Genomic DNA, 20,213 nt, shown 5'->3' with positions numbered 1-20,213 from the left:
AGTGACAATCAGCAAATTGAATGGAGTTCGGAGCGAGTGCTTAACCTGCCAAACATACGAGAATTTCCCCTACTTGGATATTTTGGAAACTAATGATTGCAAAACAGTGTTTAAACTTCGATGAAGAAGAATATTGGCAGAAATTTAAAACCACACGGGTAAATAATTCAATATTTAAAACCACGGAATAATAATACTTCAAATCAACTCATTTCCCTGGAATTTTACCGGATGCTTTAAATGTCAAGCCTCGTCAAACATTGTACCCCAGCAAAACTCAAACCTTCCAGTGACTGTTTTTCTTTTTCCTAGAAAATCAAGCCTTTCGCCCAGCTTCGAACGTGTTTGCCTCCGTTACTACAAGCGCAAGGGGTAAGCATCATTCCGAAGAAAGGTTTCAGTTGTTCGTAGAAAACGGCAACCTTCTCGAGTACACAAAATCGAACCAATTTATTGACAATCTGTGCGCGCTCTGCCACGTGTATTGAACGTGTGTGTGTGTGTGCGTTTGTTCGATCAGAATATTCGTGCCCCCGTATGTACAGAAGAGAAGAGGCAAACAATTTTGCGAACCTTCTGGGAATGTGGCTTTTTGCTTATCATTTGCAACGCGCGTGTTTGTGTCTTTGTATATTGTGTAAGTTCAAAATGACGATATTTTTCTACTTTTTTTTATGCTATCTGCAAAATAAAAGAACACCTCTGTGGAGAAACACGAGAATAAACAACAAATTTGGAAGACACAAACACCGACCAGAAGGCCAAAGTATAATAACGACAATAAAATAGGCTCAGAAAAACGTCGCTCGTGGAGCAGCAGCACCAGCTGGTGCGAGAGATCGAACCAGAAAAGTCACACGCACACGCACCAAATCCGCTCAGTTTATCAATTTTGGCGAATCGGAATTCCTCGGAGAGTATTTGGCCGGGTGCTCTGTGGTGAGAGAACCGCAGTTGCGAAGTAGCATAAAGAGCTCTGTTGTCTTATGGTGCGGAATTATTTACGACGTGTCGATATTGCGCTGGAAAGAACAGAAAGATTTATCTTGTTTCGATCAGGGGCTTAGAAAATTCCGGAAGTCCAACATATTTAATTTTATTCTTTATTTTTTGCTTATTAGGTGTTTTTGAATCGCCTTGAATCAGGGATATTTAAAAAACCTGAAAAGTAAAAAATAAATTTAAAAAAAAGTTAATAAGAACTTTTAAAAAGATTTTAGCTTTCCTAATTATATTCCTAACTATCTATTACCTGGTCACAATTTGCAAACATAGACGTTTTTCGACCAGTTTTGGATGAACACAAAAATACTCCATGAAATGCTCTCAAGTCATAAACAATTAAAATCACATCAACTGTCTGAAATTTTTACTTCTTCCCTTTTATCGACAATATTCCAGGAAATTAATCGAATGATATCAATTGTTGCCTTAGTTTCGAAGATATACAGTCCAGACTCGATTATCTGAAGGCCTCGTAAAAATCACTTCGAATAATTGAAACTTCGGATAATCGAATCTCGAAAAAAAAATTTTTTTTTTCGATGCCTAATTTTTTATTGTCGAGAATGACCCCTAAATTACGTTAAAGTGATTTAAAACTTTTAAATCCAAGATGGTGGTCAATATGGCGGCTTTGAAATATTGAAAACATGCATTTTATTATTTAGTAGGCAATCAACTAGTCAAATTTGACTAAAATGGGGTTGCAGAATTTGATGTTTAAAACAAGAAAAAGAAAAAAAAAAGAAAAAAAAGAAAAAAGGAAAATCGAGGCTACGGATAATCGAGGCTTCGGATAATCGAGGCTTCGGATAATCGAGGCTTCGGATAATCGAGGCTTCGGATAATCGAGGCTGGACTGTAGCAAAACCTGAGTAATTCTCTAGAAGTCTGCCAATTGTTTTGAAACATTTTTTTTTTAATTAGGATGAAACTTGAAACAAATAGTTATTCTTGATTCGAAAAACCGAAACTATTTTTAAAGAAAATTGCTGAGAATTTCCCCATAGATTATTTTTCAAACATTGAAAAACAAATTAAAAGTTTCAGAGATATCGCGAATTGAACATACCCAGTTAGCTAAATTTGAGTTCTGAAATGGAATCTAATTCGAAGCGTATACGAATTCCGTTTCAGACGGAATTTGAATTCCATGTTGGGATTGGAATTTAGTTGACTAGGTTGGTTAGGCGTGACACTGAGAAAAACTCTTTTTTCAACAAAAATAACTTTAGGAGACCCTCATTTTTGGCAAAAGAGCAGTTCTCTACCAAACCGGTCTTTTTTCTTAAATTTTAATTTTTGTATTTTTTAATCCGACTGAAACTTTTTAAGTGCCTTCAGTATGCCCAAAGAAGCCATTTTGCATCATCAGTTTGTCCATATAAATTTCCATACAAATTTGGCAGCTGGCCATACAAAAATGATGTATGAAAATTCAAAAATCTGGATCTTTTGAAGGATTTTTTTGATCGATTTGGTGTCTTCGGCAAAGTTGTAGGTATGGATATGGACTACACTGAAAAAAATGATACACGGTAAAAAAAAATTTGGTGATTTTTTATTTAACTTTTTGTCACTAAAACTTAATTTGCAAAAAAACACTATTTTTATTTTTTTTTATTTTTTGATATGTTTTAGAGAACAACTTTTCAGAAATTTCCAGGTTGTGCAAAACTTTGAGCGAGTTATGAATTTTTGAATCAAATACTATTTTTTTAATCAATACTATTTTTTCAAAAAATCGAAAAATTGGTCGCAAATTTTATTCAACTTCATTTTTTGATGTAGAATCAAATTTGCCACCAAAAAGTATTTTAGTGAAATTTTGATAAAGTGCTCCGTTTTCAAGTTAAATCCTTTTTAGGTGACTTTTTTGAAAATAGTCGCAGTTTTTATTTTTTTTTTTAAATAGTGCACATTAGCCTGTCCCATTTTGAGGTCATGTCGAGAAATTTCAGGTGCTCACTTCTTAAATGATAGATTATGATGTTAGGAACAACGTTTTCTCAGACATGAAAAAATAATAAAATACTTTCTCGCACCCCCTAGTCGATTTACTGAAAAAAGTCACTTTTTTGAACAAATTTTCTAAAATCGCTTGGAATCAATACAAAAACTGTTTCGATCAGGTGTGTATTATCTTCAAACGATAGGTTTTTGTCCATAGATTAAGATGCACTATCAATATTGGACCAAAATTTGAGTTTTTGGACTCTCCCAGGCGGATTTGTGTCGAAAAAATCGAATTTTTTAGAAACTTTTTTCAGAAATGTTCATTTAATTTAGGGTAGCCTATTTTTCCCAGTGAAACCAATCCATGCAGCTTGTAGGAAATTTCATGGCGAACATTTTTCTCTCTGAGAAAATCCAATTTCGACACTCCAGAGCCGAGATATTTGAGTTTTAGTGAGGAAAAAAGGGCCAATTTTCAAAATTTCTCAGAATTCAGAAGCAAGGCCTACTAATTACACGATGTAGAAAGCATATGTCTCAAAGGTCAGGGTATGCTTTATATAGTAATTTTGATCGCTGAATCCGAATCTGAAATCAAATTTCGTGTAAACTGATGTTTTGGAGCTACACCCTTTTGGAATGTTATTTGCGTGTTTAAGAGGCAGTTTTTGTAAATATTGCTCGGTTTGTTCTAGAGGTCGTATCGAGGTGCTCCGATTTGGATGAAACTTTCAGCGTTTGTTTGTCTATACATGAGATGAACTCATGCCAAATATGAACCCTCTACGACAAAGGGAAGTGGGGTAAAACGGGCATTGAAGTTTGAGGTCCAAAAAACATAAAAAATCTTAAAATTGCTCGCATTTCCGTAAAACTTCATGAATTCCAACTCTCTTATAAGAGAGTTGCAATGTTTTTTGGACCTCAAACTTCAATGCCCGTTTTACCCCACTTCCCTTTGTCGTAGAGGGTTCATATTTGGCATGAGTTCATCCCATGTATAGACAAACAAACGCTGAAAGTTTCATCCAAATCGGAGCACCTCGATACGACCTCTAGAACAAACCGAGCAATATTTACAAAAACTGCCTCTTAAACACGCAAATAACATTCCAAAAGGGTGTAGCTCCAAAACATCACTGTTTACACGAAATTTGATTTCAGATTCGGATTCAGCGGTCAAAATTACTATTTAAAGCATACCCTGACCTTTGAGACATATGCTTGCTACATCGTGTAATTAGTAGGCCTTGCTTCTGAATTCTGAGAAATTTTGAAAATTGGCCCTTTTTTCCTCACTAAAACTCAAATATCTCGGCTCTGGAGTGTCGAAATTGGATTTTCTCAGTGAGAAGAATGTTCGCCATGAAATTTCCTACAAGCTGCATGGATTGGTTTCACTGGGAAAAATAGGCTACCCTAAATTAAATGCACATTCTGAAAAAAGTTTCTAAAAAATGCGATTTTTTCGACACAAATCCGCCTGGGAGAGTCCAAAAACTCAAATTTTGGTCCAATATTGATAGTGCATCTTAATCTATGGACAAAAACCTATCGTTTGAAGATAATACACACCTGATCGAAACAGTTTTTGTATTGATTCAAAGCGATTTTAGAAAATTTGTTCAAAAAAGTGACTTTTTTCAGTAAATTGACTAGGGGGTGCGAGAAAGTATTTTATTATTTTTTCTTGTCTAAGAAAGCATTGTTCCTAACATCATAATCTATCATTTAAGAAGTGAGCACCTGAAATTTCTCGACATGACCTCAAAATGGGACAGGCTAGTGCACATGTTTGCCCACCTCTGAAAAAAATATTTTTGAAAAGCTTAGAAAATTTTCTTTATTTTGCATTTTTAAACTTTGTTGATACGACCCTTCGTTGCTGAGATATTGCCATACAAAGGTTTAAAAAAAGGAAAATTGATGTTTTCTAAGTTCCACCCAAACAACACACCATTTTCTAATGTCGATATCTCAGCAACTAATGGTCCGATTTTCAATGTTAAAATATGAAACATTCGTAAAATTTTCCGATCTTTTCGAAAACAATATTTTAAAGGGCGTTATATTGAATGTTTGGTCCTTTTGAAATGTTAGTCTTGGTTTATTTTTTTTTATTTTTTTCAGAGGTGGGCCAACATGTGCACTAATTTAAAAAAATGAAAAATTGCGACTATTTTCAAAAAAGTCACCTAAAAATGGATTTAACTTGAAAACGGTGCACTTTATCAAAATTTCACTGAAGTACTTTTTGATTGCAAATTTGATTTTACATCGAAAAATAAAATTGAAAAAATTTTGGACCAATTTTTCGATCTTTTGAAAAAAAAAAATATTTTGGGAACTGAACTGTTAGTGATAAAAAGATAAAAAAAAAGAATCCAAGTCCTAATTATAACCTACAACATTTCCGAAGACGCCAAATCTATCATGAAATCTGCTTTGTGTGCTACAAAATGTAAACAAAACAGGGTTTTTCCTATAAAACCTATTTCTTAACCCTTGTTAAAAATTATAACAAAAGAAACATGAACAAGTTGATGAAATTTTGGGTTGTCAAAGTTTGTCTTGTTTGCAGACGCCCAAGTAACATTTTTAAACCAACTAGCCACCAGCTATTCAAGACCTGCAAGACCCGCTTGGACCAAGTAACCCTCGTCAGTTACATGATCTCCAAGTATGGAATTTAAGGAGTTTTTTTTTTTTGTTATTATATATTGTTTTACTGATCCTCGGTCCCAACCTGGTCACAGCACCTAAAAGGACCTAATAAAAAATAAGTTAAGAAAAAAAAATAGCCACCAGCTAGTTTTATTAAGGTTTTATGGAAGCATCTTGATTGCTTAATAGTTTTATTTGGGCATTCACCGCAACTAGAGGGTGACGATTTTCAATTTCTCGAGATTTTCAATTTCCCGGGAATCGAGAGTTGAATTTGGTCATTTCCCGGGAATTCCCGGGACCCGGGATTTTTTTTACTATGCCAATAGTGCCAATAATTTTATAAGGAAAGGTCATAAAATTGTTTCTTTTCAATAAATTCAGTTACAAATAATTCACACTTAATCAAAGAAATGTTAATTTAAGAAGCCTCATTATTTTAAGGAACTAGTTCAACCTTTAGAATTTTTCTTAGAATCTGTATATACAAGATCGTTTTTTGAGCTTTTGGGGACTCAAAATTGTAGTTGAAAATTTTACGAATCATAATTCGCACAGAGTGATTTTTCAAAAGTTGCACAAGCTTGTTATTAGATTTTCGTGAAGTTAAAAAATAGCAAATATATAAGTTCCCAGTATCGACTTAAAACAACTATTTGAACATGTTTTTTTTTTCTTTTAAAGGTAAACTGGAAATATTCATTGAAGAAATATTTACATTTATCAGGAAATGCGAATGTTCACAAATATTGGACTTTAACAAAGATTAAGACAATCTTTACAGAATTCTAGAATTTTTTCTTCTAATATATAATCAAATATTGGGGTTGATGAGAAACACAAAAATGACTAAATGAGGATATGGAAATTGAACTTATTGAAAAGGGTGTTCCCTCTTAGAAATAAAAAATAAAAATAACTTAACAAAAAAAACTTTATGCAACAAAATTTCACTTCGAATAAATGAAACTTCAGATAATCGAATCTCGACAAAAAAAAATTTCGCTGTCTTATTTTTGATTCTTTAAACTACTCCAAACTACTCTAAGATTATTAGGAAATTTTTAAATCCAAGATTCAAATTTTACTAAAGTGTTGTTGCAGAACTCGAATTTGATGTTGAAATACGAAAAAAAAAATTGTTCGTGATTCCATTATCCGAAGTCCCATACAAACCTTCGGATAATCGAAACTTCGGATAATCGAGTCTGGACTGTATTTCATTTCTGGGATGTAACTGCTACTTTAAGGTAAATTTTGGGCTCCACATTTTTTTGGGCTTCTCTCAATTATAGTTATTGGAATTTTCGACAAATTAAAATTTACACTTTCTAAATAACAAGATTAGAGGAGCATAGGTTTATTCGAACTTGAACATGGAACATCCAATGTTCTAGGACATTTTGAATTTTGAAATGTTTTTTTCTGATTAGTTTATAACATTTTGCTTCGATATTTATAAGTAGAAAATTTCTCGGGACTCTCGACCAAATTTCCCGGGAATCGAGAGGTCCAAAAATTGTCGATTTCCCGGGAAATTTTTCCCGGGAATTCCAGCTCGTCACCCTCTATTCGTGTATTTTGTCAATTGATCGTTTAAATAAAAAAAAATGTTGATACGTATAACTTTTCGAAACAAGTGCTGAAAAGTTCAACTTTTCAGCATCCATTTCAATGCTGAAAAGTAGAACTTTTCAGCATTTGTTTTGAAAAGGGTTACTATTCGATTCTGATATTTTTGGTCCTGAAAAGCAGGCTGTTTCGTTGTTCAAGAGTGACAGGAAAAGTAAATAGTTTCACGACGGAATTGCAAAAAAGCCATTTTTGTGTATATGGAGCCAGTAACACTCGATAATGACATTTGAGTAGGGCGTAAGTGTTTTAAATATTTTTGTATTCTGTAATTTAAATATTGCTGTATCTCGAAGCCATTGCATCGTATCAAAAAGTGGTCAAAGACAAACTTGTAGGAAATTTGACGGGCTTTCCGAAAAAAAATCACTGAAAGAAAAAAGCACTCCACTTTTATGTGATTTTTTGATTTTTAAGTTTAAAAGTCAAATTTGAAGGTGAGCCCACGATTTTTTTTCCTTCATAATTTTTATGAAAATAGCCTAAGATGTTACAAAAAGACTCACGAAAAATGCAGGATGGAACACCTCACCTAAAAAAATACAAAAATCATTTACTGAAACTGTTTTTTTTTTTTTCAAAAGTGCTCTAAACGTCAAAATTTTCAAAAACCGAACACGAGAGTCGATTCTCCAGACAATTTTATATAAAAGTCTCCATATTGACCATTGTCCTAAGTCCAATTCTTTGTGAAGCTACAGTGGTTTTAAAAATAAAAATGTTGAAAAAATAGGTTTTTTGACGGTTTTTGGCAATTTCTACATAGCAGACTTAATTTTTTAGTCTCGAAAATATGTTTAACGGAAAGCTCGTCAAATTTCCCATAAGTTTGTCTTTGACCACATTTCAATTGGATGTATGATGTTGACATGGAATTGCTCTAATTAATAGGTTCTAACAGGGTTTTATGCCTCGGACATAAAACCTTGTGACTATAAAAGCTAAATGGCTTTCAATAAGGTTTTATGAAACTTTTAAAAGAGAGTCTTGAAAACCCAATGGCAATGTCGTGGTCCTTTTGGGTTTTAACAGAGGTTTATCGGCGTTCTGGGGAGGCTGTTACGACTTAGTGGTTGTAAAGTTGGTTTTGGCTGATAGGTTTTATAGCGATTGTGACAGCTTTGATAGAGCTTAAAATGTTACTTGGGCGTACATTCAAGCTTAATACCTTAACCAGGACCAGGACAGTTTTTCTTTTGATAAATTGATTTCCCATAACAAACGGGTTTCCAAAATAAGGAACAAAAAACCCAAATCAATTGTCCGCACGAAATTCAATTCCCTACACCCAACTCCCAAACAACTTTTGCACCCCACAGCTGTTGATCGGTACCAATTTGGGGATGCTGCCGCCGTCGACAAGATTATTCGGCCGGTTGATTAACATGCCAAGATAGTGTGTGTGTGTGTGTGTGTGGCTGGCCACAACCACAAAACCCATTAAGGACAGAACAACAGTCCGCGACGGAGATCAATCTCCAATCACGTTTCAGCGCGCGTCGCAGTGCCAAAAAACGAAATTGAAGCAAATTTTATAACACTTAGTGGCTGGAGCGACTAGGAGCGCTAGCCGGACAAACTAGTTGGGGAAGTTGGTTTGGCCAGAAATGGAATCGACCACGGCGGCGGCTCTCCACGTGGGACGGATAGATTGATCGGCCAGGTGAGGAAGAGAGCAAGTGAAAGTGAGGCACAGTGCGGTTGCTCAGCAGAGCAGTTATTAATGGTTTTAGAAGAAACCTTTTTTTTAAACCATAAGATTACTGTAAATGTTTTTAAAAAAATGAATTAAATACTCGTAGTATTTAACCAACTCACTAAATGCATTTCCCTTAACAAACTTAAATGCTTCCAATCAGGCCAAATTCGCTGGGAGGTCTAGAGACGTTACACGAAACTTTTCGACCACTTTTCGAGCAGTTCCACTTTTGGACAATTCCATCAAAGAGCCCCGCGGCCGGCGCGCATTGAAGCCGAAAATCGATTCCAATTAACAAGTGTTCAACATGGCTGGAAGGCGGCTCTAGAGTGTCATTTTGGCCAATTGGTTATGCGTGGAACGTGCAGAGATTATCTGATTCCGCGAGGTTGGGAGTTGGACACTGACTCTGACGGACAGGTTGAGCCGGTGTGAGCGGCACAATTTAAGGTTGCGGCGCGCGTCTTGCGTAATCGCGATCCCGCCATCTCCACACTGCGTATGTTGAGTTTAAGGTGAAAATGGTGAGAGAAAGAGCGGTAATCTGGGTTGCCAATAATGAGGTTAAGCAGCAGGTGGCGAAATTTTGCAATTAATGCCGTGGTATTGAATGAAAGGTGCGATTTGCCTTCCTCATTTTACAGAGGAAAGGCTATAAAGTCACTCGAAAAATGAATGTGGATGTGGGCACCAAAAAATTATCACTCAATTATTTCGGCACTGGTTGAACCGATTTTCACTGTTTTGGTCTCATTCGATCCATCTTAACGTGAAGACTTCTATCATTGTCATGATTTTTCGTTCAAAGATATAAATTTTGCGTCACTTTCAATATTTTGACAAAATTTCTTCAACAAGTTGTTTATAATAGTGCTTTACACATGCTGATTCATTTTGGTAACGATTATCCCATTCCTTGTAAAGTTATGGAAATCATCATTTATCAATGATTGCCAACTAGGACGTCAATGACTGTACCACAAAATTATATAAATTTTGAAGCACATTTGATTTAGATCAAAAATTCCTTCAGTGGCTTCAAAAAGGCAACAACCGGCACATGCTGATTCATTTTGGTGCAGAAATTCGTTAAATTGAATTTAATACAGAATATTTTATAGTGATGATCAATTTTCTTCGAAAATGATCAACGGCTTCACCTTAAGGTCTTATAAGAATTGAATATTATAAAGTTTAGTAGCAACCCCATCAAAAGTTATATGCACTTGAGTGTTATTTATAAACTTTTTGAAGGGTGGATCTCAGATATTTTGATAAAAATGTTGTCCGGATCTGTCTTACGACCCATGGATTGGATGGATAATAAAAAGATCTTTCCAATGTGTGCAAAAGATTGAAGATTTGACAACCCTAATAATTTAACAGATGTTAAGGGAGATTGAGCAATTCTTACGGAATGTTTTCACCATGTGAATGGGAGGAAGGCAGCAACCACCTAAAGGTGGATTAAGTAATTTTTTTGGTACATTCAAATCGAATTTGTAGCATTTTATAAATATTTTTTCTCACAAAGTATTCTTGAACCCGGAAAGAGTTGAATTCTAAATTCAATTTTTCAAACATGTTCTAGTGTACACAGCAAAAAAACCCGATGGTAAAATCGCATGCAAAAGAAAAGTCAGTTAATATCACACACTGCATGTACACTTGTTTTCTACACACACACAAAGTTGTAACCGACGGGATTCAAACCCAGTACATCAGAGAGGACTGGCGCCTTAGTCTGCTCGGCTACCAGACAGGTAAAGGGTGGAAGGAATAAACGCCTATACCAGCTTGACATTGTGTTCAAGTAATCTTACATAACATATCATAACATAATGCAAAATTTATTTTTGATAAACAATGCCGAATAAGACCGTATTTGTCAGTAACTTCAAACGAAACATCGTTTAAATTAATGATTTTCTCCTTTATTTTATTTTGACAGCTGACAATAGAGAAATACAATCAGTAGAATCAAACAACGATATCTGTCTAATGCAAATTATTATTCATTAGCTTTAACCGTAAAAAATGTTTTGTTTGCAAGGTTTTGTTTCGTTGTTTTGAACGGGTTTTATTTTTTTATTTCGGAAAATAATTGATAATACTGCTCCATTGGATTCAATTGATCATTTATCGAGATGTTCACATCTCGTTACATGCCCAATTAATTTCAGCGGAGCAATGATTTGATTACAATGTTAAATCAAATAAAACATTTATTGCTTTTCATGATCACAACAAAATGTTGCACAATGGCGGACAGCATTTGGTAAACACTCGGAAACGGTTTTGTTAAATACTCAGCTTCTTCGTACGTATCTCGGTGAACCAACCCAGCTCCAGGGTGGGAAGATAACGAGAACTGCCTGACCCTTTCCGGCACTCCAACTCCGTACGTTTCCTGCTTCTGCTTCTGGTGGTTACGAAAGTGGTTTTCAAAAACTTATTGAGGCAACTTACCTAGCACTCCTGTTGAGAAACACGTGATTTGTCACCTAAGGACAAAATTTTCATAAGTCCAGTTGTCAAACTGGAGATTTCTATCTATGTTTGTTTCAAAAGATAAATTCGATTGACTGAAAAGAAATACTCCGTAGAATTTGCTTTAAAAAATAAGTGTTTAAACTGAACTAAGTTTCGAGTTTATGTTTACGAAATATTAAAATTGATTCGCCTTGTGAAAACAAACGAAATTTAGTTTGTGATTACGGCAATTCTTCGTTTCAACGTAAAACAAATCTTCTTTTATATGTAACGATGTGTATCTTTTTACACCTAACGACTAGTGCTGTTGTTTCAAATATCTTGATTTTTTCTGCGTGTATAAATAAAGTATTGAATTTAATTAAAAGGACCGTTAGTATTGATGCTTTTAATGCTTTATTTAAAAAAAATGGCAATGATTTAAAACTTTATATAAAAAAATGGCAATGAATCAAAACCAAAAGATATTCGTATCAATCAATGTGTTACCATTTCCGGAAAATCCATATCTTTTCGATATACATAACTCAAGTTCAAGCCCCCTCAAATGAAGTGTTAAAATAATGTTTCCAATTTGTGCGGCGGTCGAATCGGTGGATGATCTCACCGTCAGAACTCGTGTACGCAACAAATGTCGTCAAAGAGGGGGTAAAAAAAATCAAAATAACAGCTTTAAACCATTGGGAAAAACTCTTTTCGAGCGCCACTTTGATCAACAACAGACCCCATTCCAAATATATCTTCTCACACGTATTTTTTTTGTGTCTCTCCTTTCTCCTGGTTCAAGTTTATCTTGGCAGAGTTGCGTGTTTTGCTAAATTAAGCCAAATTCCAGCCGCGTCTCTCGCGCCTAAGATAACCAATTTTTTAGCACTTTTCTGACCACTCTGTGTGTTAGTGTGTGTACGAATTTCCAGCGAAAGATATTTCTTTCTGCAGCATATTTCCACATCCCCCAGAGCTTGTTCCTTAAACGCTTTTCGTATATATATATAGAAAAAGAGAGAAAGAGCGAGTGCTAAACATCGGAAAAACACACACACAAAAAGGAGGTGGAAAGAGGAAAGAGGAAAGAGGAGGGAAAAGTGGGAAAACACCATGCGGTGGCGGCGGCGGCGGCGTTGGCTAAAAATAGTGTTCAAGAGTATTGGATGAAATCAAAATATTTCTACTTTTAGAACATCATCATCTGGTTGTTGATGGTGAGGAGTGTTTGAGAAGAGGAGGAGGGTATGTTAGGAAGCACCAGCGTGTGTCACGATAGTGACGGACAACGGAACACCGGCAGACGTCGACCATGACAAGATCCGTGCTTCTGTGACATGATGCCACTATTTACAAACGGCTTCTCAATGCTTCAATGTTGGAGAAAAGCTTACATCAAACACAGTAAATTGGTTCCACTCGGATCGTTTTGAGCTCTTCGAAAAAGTAAAGTTTTACATCACCTGCCGCCTGAAATCATAATTAATGTTTGCTATCATACATTATTTTTCTTTTTTTCTTAATTTGGTTTCACGGCCATTTTAGATTTAAAATTACAAAGTCATTTTTGAGTAGTTTTGGGGTGGACAGTGAAAAAGTGATTTGATTATCCGAAGTGAACTTTTTAAAGACCTTCTAGTCTGGACTAAGACTAGAGAGCACTATTCTGGTGTAATGTTACTTTTACAGTCTAAATTGAGTTAAAATTACATTATAAAGAGTTAATAATCATTCTTCCAAATTTACACATTTTTTTACTGTGAACAGTGCCATCCCGATTTGAGCGACAGGGTTTTTTTTTTTTTCAAATATTTCTGCTTGCCAAACATCAACTTCATCTTTTATTTATTCTTTATTCTGTGAAGTTTTATATTCTTGATTGATTGATTTTCAGTGAAACATTTATTTTCCCGTTTGATTGTTATTTGCACACAATTATTACTTTACAGCATTCAAACTATTTTCTCGAAATAAAATTTTAAACGACTGACCAGTTCCCTACGCAATCGGTCTTTTTTTAATTATAATTTTTGTATTTTTTAATCCCGCTAAAACTTTTTTGGTGAGTTCGGTATGCCCAAAGAAGCCATTTTGCATTATTAGTTTGTTCATATAAAATACAAATACAAAATACAAATTTGGCAGCTATCCATACAAAAATGATATGTGAAAATTCAAAAATCTGTATCTTTGGAAGGAATTTGATACACGGTGAAAAAAATTGAGTTTTTTTCATTTAACTTTTTGTAACTAAAACTTGATTTGCAAAAAATCACTATTTTTATTTTTTTCTTTATTTTCTAATATGTTTTAGAGGACATCAAATGCCAACTTTTCAGAAGTTTCCAGGTTGTGCAAAAAATCATTGACATAGGGGAAATCTACCCTTTCCAATCAAACACCTATCTTCGTCATATGGAGAGTTTGATGCTCGATTAAAGCTCCAAAAATACTATTTGGGCTATAAACTTACCAGCAACAGCACCGCCTCGAGTAAGCACGCAAATGTATGCCACTTACTGGCCAAAAAGATCACATTTAATGCACTTTTGATCATAATTTGTATTTTGCGAAACCACTTCTCATCATTTTGTTGGCACACACAGTGACACACACGAGAATCCCTCAAACGCTTAATGAATATCGCCAAAATTAACTTTTCACTTTCGCTTACTTTTTCACGGCGCTTAAGATATGAAATTGCTTCCAACTACCGGCAACATGTTCTTTTGATCATTAGTAAGGCACTCACTTGAAGAATAATCCCGAAAAATGTAATAAATTAGCAAGCGCCATCAAAAACAAACGCGCCAAGTCGTTTGACGTTTCAATTTTCACTTTGCATTCCAATCGAAGGCTGAAGAAAACCGAGCGAGAGACGAAGGCAAAAAAGAACAAAGGCTGGCCGTCAACACCACCAGCAGCACAGCCAGCGATGCCAGGGAACTTTCCCAATAAATGCCACTTTTCGTGAGTGTTCGTTTGAACTGTCAGCGCAAATGGCAACACTCGACAGAGTGTTGGAAGAAAAAAGAACTAAGCCGATATTAGAAAAATGGGCGTGGCCCAATGCATTCGCCTCGATTAGAATACCCTTGGGAATTTTTTTTTGTTAAATGCTTGGTAAAGAAATAGAATAACTTTTAGTGAAAGTGAAAATAAACAGAAATGTTCACAAAAACTTGCTCTACTCGTTGGTGTACTTGGTTTTAGTAAAATTCAAGGGAGACTCTAGATTATCCAGCATCATTCAAACACGACCGCTTATTAGGATTAAAATGGGTAGATTTCCCCTAACTCGGTTTTTTAAATCAATACTGATTTTTTTCAAAAACTCGAAATATTGGGCGCAAAAATTTTTTAACTTTATTTTTGGATGTTTTTCGATGCAATCAAAAAGTACTAGAGGGAAATTTTGATAAAGTGCACAATTTTCAAGTAATAGCCATTTTCAGGTAACTATTTTGAAAATAGTCGCAGTTATTCATTTTTTTTTTAAATTGGTGACCATGTTTGCCCACCTTTGAAAAAAATATTTTTAAAACGGTGAGAAAATTCTCCATATTTTGCTTTTTTGAACTTTGTTGATACGACCCTTAGTTGCTGAGATATTGCCATGCAAGTGATTGAAAACAGGAAAATTGATGTTTTCTAAGTCTCACCCAAACAATCCACCATTTTCTAATGTCGATATCTCAGCAACTAATGGTCCGATTTACAATGTTAAAATGTGAAACATTTGTTAAATTTTCCGATCTTTTCGAAAACAATATTTTCCAAAATTTAAAATCAAGACTAACTATTCCGGGACCGTGGTGTAGGGGTAAGCGTGGTTGCCTCTCACCCAGTCGGCTTGGGTTCGATCCCAGACGGTCCCGGTGGCATTTTTCGAGACGAGATTTGTCTGCCCACGCCTTCCGTCAGATGGGGAAGTAAATGTTGGCCCCGGTCTAACCTAAAGGGTTAGGTCGATAGCTCAGTCCAGGTGCAGGAGTCGTCACCCTGGGTCCTGCCTCGGTGGAGTCGCTGGTAGGCAATTGGACTCAGAATCCAAAGGTCGTCAGTTTGAATACCGGGGTGGATGGAAGCTAAGGTGTAAAAAGAGGTTTTCAATTGCTTCAACAATCAAGCTTTCGGACACTTAGTTTCGAGTAGGAATCTCGCAATCGAGAACGCCAAGACAAAGCTGTAAAGCGAATAATTTGATTTGATTTTGACTAACATTTCAAAAGGGCCAAAAATTCAATATTACGCCGTTGGCATTTGATGTCCTCTGAAACATACCAGAAAATAAAAAAAAAATGAAAATATTGTTTTGTTTGCAAATTAAGTTTGAGTGACAAAAAAATATTAATTTAAAATTTAAAATCACCAAATTTGTTTTTACCGTGTATCATTCCTTTTCAGTGTAGTCTATATCCATACCTATAACTTTGCCCAAGACACCAAATTGATCAAAAAATTCCTTCCAACGATACAGATTTTTGAATTGACCGAAATCACAGAGAATTGCTCGACTTTCAGAAAATAAAATAATTCTGTTTTAAGCATTATTAACCCTCTTAAGCCCACATTTTTTTTTCGAACGTTTTTATTTTCCCCGTGTTCAGAAGGTCATTTTGAGCAACTTTTGTTCTACAAAAAACTTTACTACTGTTGTTTATGTTTTTCATTGGTTGTTATCAATTTAATTTTTAAATATTTTCCAACTGTTAAGGTTTGTCTCAAGGTTTTTATTTTCAAAACATGTACTGTGATAGGCCACATAAGGCAGCGTTTAAAAAAGAGTTGCGTTGAAAATTTAAATTTTGAAGTCCGGGGTGGTTTTGATAGTAATAGTTTTTCTTATTGAAATCAATTTGAAAATGTTCAAATTATATTTTTAAGTCAAATGTACCATCGCAAAGGTTGCTGATATAGTTTTTGAGAAAAAATATGTTTTTATTTAGTTACCTAAGTTTGTATACTTTTTGACAAAACCCGAATTAATCCCACCAGGGGTGAGATAGAGCCTTTCTTACTAAAGAATATAACTTCTTTCAATTCATAACTTCGACTTTGTTTATTTATAACGTCAGCACAAAATGATGATGATGATACCAAAAATCTTATGATGAAAGCAAGGTATTATGAATGATGTGTTTTTCAAAAGAAATTGAAAACGCAATTTTCACCAAAAGAATATTTTTAATCGTACAAATTCTTAATCAAACAAGCGTTCATGACAAACGCAAACATGGCAAGCTTCCCATGCGCCAGTGACCAGGGGGATGACAGATGGTGATTTCAGCCTACCGCACATCATTTGCAATATGGCGGAGATTGTTTGTAAACATCACACAAAACATGCTAGCAGAAAAAAAAACAGCGACAAGAGCGAAAAATTCTTAAAAGTAGTTCGATTATTTTCATTCGTCCTTCAGTTTCGAGTGAGTGTAACAAGTTTAGTAGGAAAATAATTTAATGATGATAATATCAATAAAACTTTGGTTTCCTCCCATAGATGTAGTAGGCAAAAAGGCAAGCTCCACCTGGACGTCACTTCCAAGCTGGAATTTCCCGTTTGCTGCCCCGTCGTCTACTGTTCAAACTTCCATGGCCCACCATGTTCCGCCACGGTTGGAGATGGCCACTATCGCTTCTTCAGATGCCGGCAACTAAAGTAGCCCAAACACCTATGGAATCGACGTGCTGCCGAATCTTTCAGTGCCCAGAATATGGCTAACTAGTTCGGCCAGGCCAAACCGACCAGCACCAGCTAGGCCCGGAAGAAGAACAACAATTGTATATCAAAATAAATGTTGCCCTGTTCTTTCTCCGCTTGGATGCGGGCCACGATCAATTCTTTTCCGTGACCCTTGCCTCCATCGCTAACAACCGTTCCAGAATGAACGTTTTTCTGATCGCATTCTTCTGCCAGTCGTTTCTTGCTCACTTCCGCCACCTTGTAGTTTCAGTAATTTATCCGCTGGACCTCCTCCCACTCGGCCTCAGTTTGCACGATCGTTCAAAGGACCATACCGGAAAGGACACCAGGGTAAACGCCTCGATCTCTAACTAGATCTCGTCAACCGGAACCGGCGTACCGCTTTTATCTGGATGTGAACGTTTTTGAACAGCTGCATCAACTCAACCTGTTCCTCCTCGATCTGTTAGCATCGATCCGGGACCCGGAACAGCCGACTCTCGGTCGTGCTCAATCAGCGCGGCTTCCGGCGGTGCACTGGAGCGGGAGGTCGGTGTACTTGGTGCTGCAGTGGGCTTATAAAACATAGCAAGGCCTGCAGACCGGCAGCCGAGTAAATAATAATGCCATAAGCATGTTAAAAAAAGTTACTAATGTTTGTTTCATTGAACAAAATGATTCATAAATTAATTCTAATCACATTCTATGTCAATTTCCATAAAAAGGTACGATTTAAAATTGACATTTTACCCGAATGAAAGACAAGTTGTGCGATAAAAGGGTAATTCATTGGTACCAACGGTGACATTTCAAATTGTCAAAGTACCAAAACATGTCAAAGTACCAAAAGGTGAGAGGTAGGCTCTCACTGTATGGAGTTTGACAGGTCGTCTACTCCCTGATTTTTACAACCGCACCACTACACACTCAATCGCAATACCTTAGGTAGATAGCCATTGGCGTCGCGAGCATTGAAAACTTTGAAAACGATATAAAGCTTAGAAGCTTATAGAAAGCTCCTATTGGAATCCAATGAACTCTGTTAAATAAACTTACGAAATCACGACAAAATGAAGCCTACTTAAAGGCGATTTTAGGAGCACACGGGAAACAAATAGTTTGTAGCTGGATGAATGTCCTATGTCACAAAAGTTTTTGCATAAACATTGGACAGTTATGCAAAAACGGACAGAGCAAAAGAAACCGAAAAGCTACGATATCTTACAGGTTGAAGGAAACATCGGTAGAAAAGCTACTACAAACGATTATAAGTCGAGCCAACACATTTATGTGCCAGTATTCGAAGCTCAACTTGGCAACTTGTCGACTTGGCGACGAAGCGTCGAAAATCGATGCAGTGTGATTTTTTGACGATTTTTCCGATGAAAATTCATGCTGTATCGTCTTATTTACGAAGATGAAAATGACGTCCAGCCATAAAGTAAAACTTATTTTTTTCTTAAGTAAGAAAGGCAAAAAGTAAATCGTTCTAAAAATTGTTCGGGATTGCCGATCGATGTCAAATTTGTTTCAGGTTACCAGGTGGGCTTTTGACCATATTTTCATTTGAAAACTGGGTATTTTGTTGAAATGTCTGGCCACAACCGAAAACAGATGGATATTTCGAAATTTGAGCGGCAACTCGCCCAGGTTCAGCACACTAATTTTCATCTGCATTCAGAAGAATCAAAATCGGATTCAGGGGAGCTGAGAACGACGCGACACAAAATTTGGCAAAATTTTACCACACACGAACGTCACTCGATCTCCACGGAATTTATTTTCTCAAAATTCGAGGGAGGAGTCTTTATTAAATTATGTTTTAAAACACTCCTTTATCTAATATGAACGGTGAGGGTGTAGAGGGTTAACTTAACATAAACTCGACATTTTAAAGTTGATGTCAGAGAACGGTTCAGTTTCATCAAGGTATGATAGATCTCTAGAGATTTTTTTTTTAATAATTCCTATAAACATATAAAAGACAACAGCTTATGGGACCTTTTCAACAAAAAAAATTTTAGATTTGAGCTCCCCCGAACACATTCTAATCGACAGAATTGAATTTTAGTGAATTCACTGCCAATAAATAAAATTGAAAATTTGAGTATAAATGCTATGAACTCATGTAGAACAGCCCTAATTTTTTCTCTTCCCCACCCAAAACTGGGCATCGGCATACAAAAGGATAAATCGCATGGTTCGGTAGTAAAATGGTACTGTGAACGGACGTAGAGTTCATCTTTAAAAAAATTCCGATACCGAGACTCAAACGCAAGACCTTCGACATAGTGAACCGTGCCTTTGCCGTATCGGCTACCATGGTTCAGTTATTAAGTGGCTGTCATTTGTCCATATAAGCCACTCAATGGGATCAACTGTTTCAATAAACGAATTAACACGATTTGTTGTTGTTGTAAACGCGAGAGGTCTATACTCTCGCAAAATAGTACTTTTCTCTCGTTTCTCTACGGGAGGATTGAACCCTCGGTCTTTATTTACTGGCAGGGAATCCACTGAAATTCAATCCTGTCGATTGGAGCATGTTCAGGGAGCCCACATTTATCATACCATAACGAAACTGGCGCGTTTATTGACATCAACATCAAAAATGTGGAGTTGAGTAATAAGAATGATCCATAGAGCATCTTTCTGAACGAATGATGTTTGCGCATTATCCCGGCATCTGGTTTTTCAGGAATCAAGAAACTGTACTGAAAGTGTTAAGTTATATTTAAAAAATCTATGTTTACAAAGCAAACAGTTTGAAATTTAGATTTTAGAAATAAAAACGAGATTAGTTAAGGGAAATAAACCTATTTTCGGCACATTTAGCATTTCGACTTCTGATCACTTTTTTTCAGTTCCCACTATCAAAATCCAATTTTCAGAGAAATCAACAAAGGAGAGTTGCTTGCCACTGATATTCCTTTTAGCTAGTGTTCGATCACAGATGTACAGATTTTTCCTACGGTAATTTTTAATATCTCAGTACTGAAAACGGGATTTTTTCGTATATCAAAGTGCATTGAAAGCTTTAAGAAATGGCTAATAATTTCTCTTATCTTTTGTGTAGAGCAAACCTCCACAGAAATA

The 20,213-nt window shown here is 35.8% G+C and overlaps 1 protein-coding gene across 3 annotated transcripts in view; it reads left to right on the top strand.

The window, feature by feature from the left end:
• LOC6051665 (calcium/calmodulin-dependent protein kinase type II alpha chain) overlaps positions 1-20,213 on the top strand; it is a 119,408-nt gene that overhangs the window by 76,601 nt on the left and 22,594 nt on the right. The gene's annotated exons all lie outside the window — the stretch shown is intronic.

Source organism: Culex quinquefasciatus, chromosome 1 (genome assembly GCF_015732765.1).
Source record: "Culex quinquefasciatus strain JHB chromosome 1, VPISU_Cqui_1.0_pri_paternal, whole genome shotgun sequence".
Taxonomy (NCBI): domain Eukaryota; kingdom Metazoa; phylum Arthropoda; class Insecta; order Diptera; family Culicidae; genus Culex; species Culex quinquefasciatus.
The sequence above is the reverse complement of the archived record's forward strand: the minus strand, read 5'-3'. Positions and strand labels throughout refer to the sequence as shown.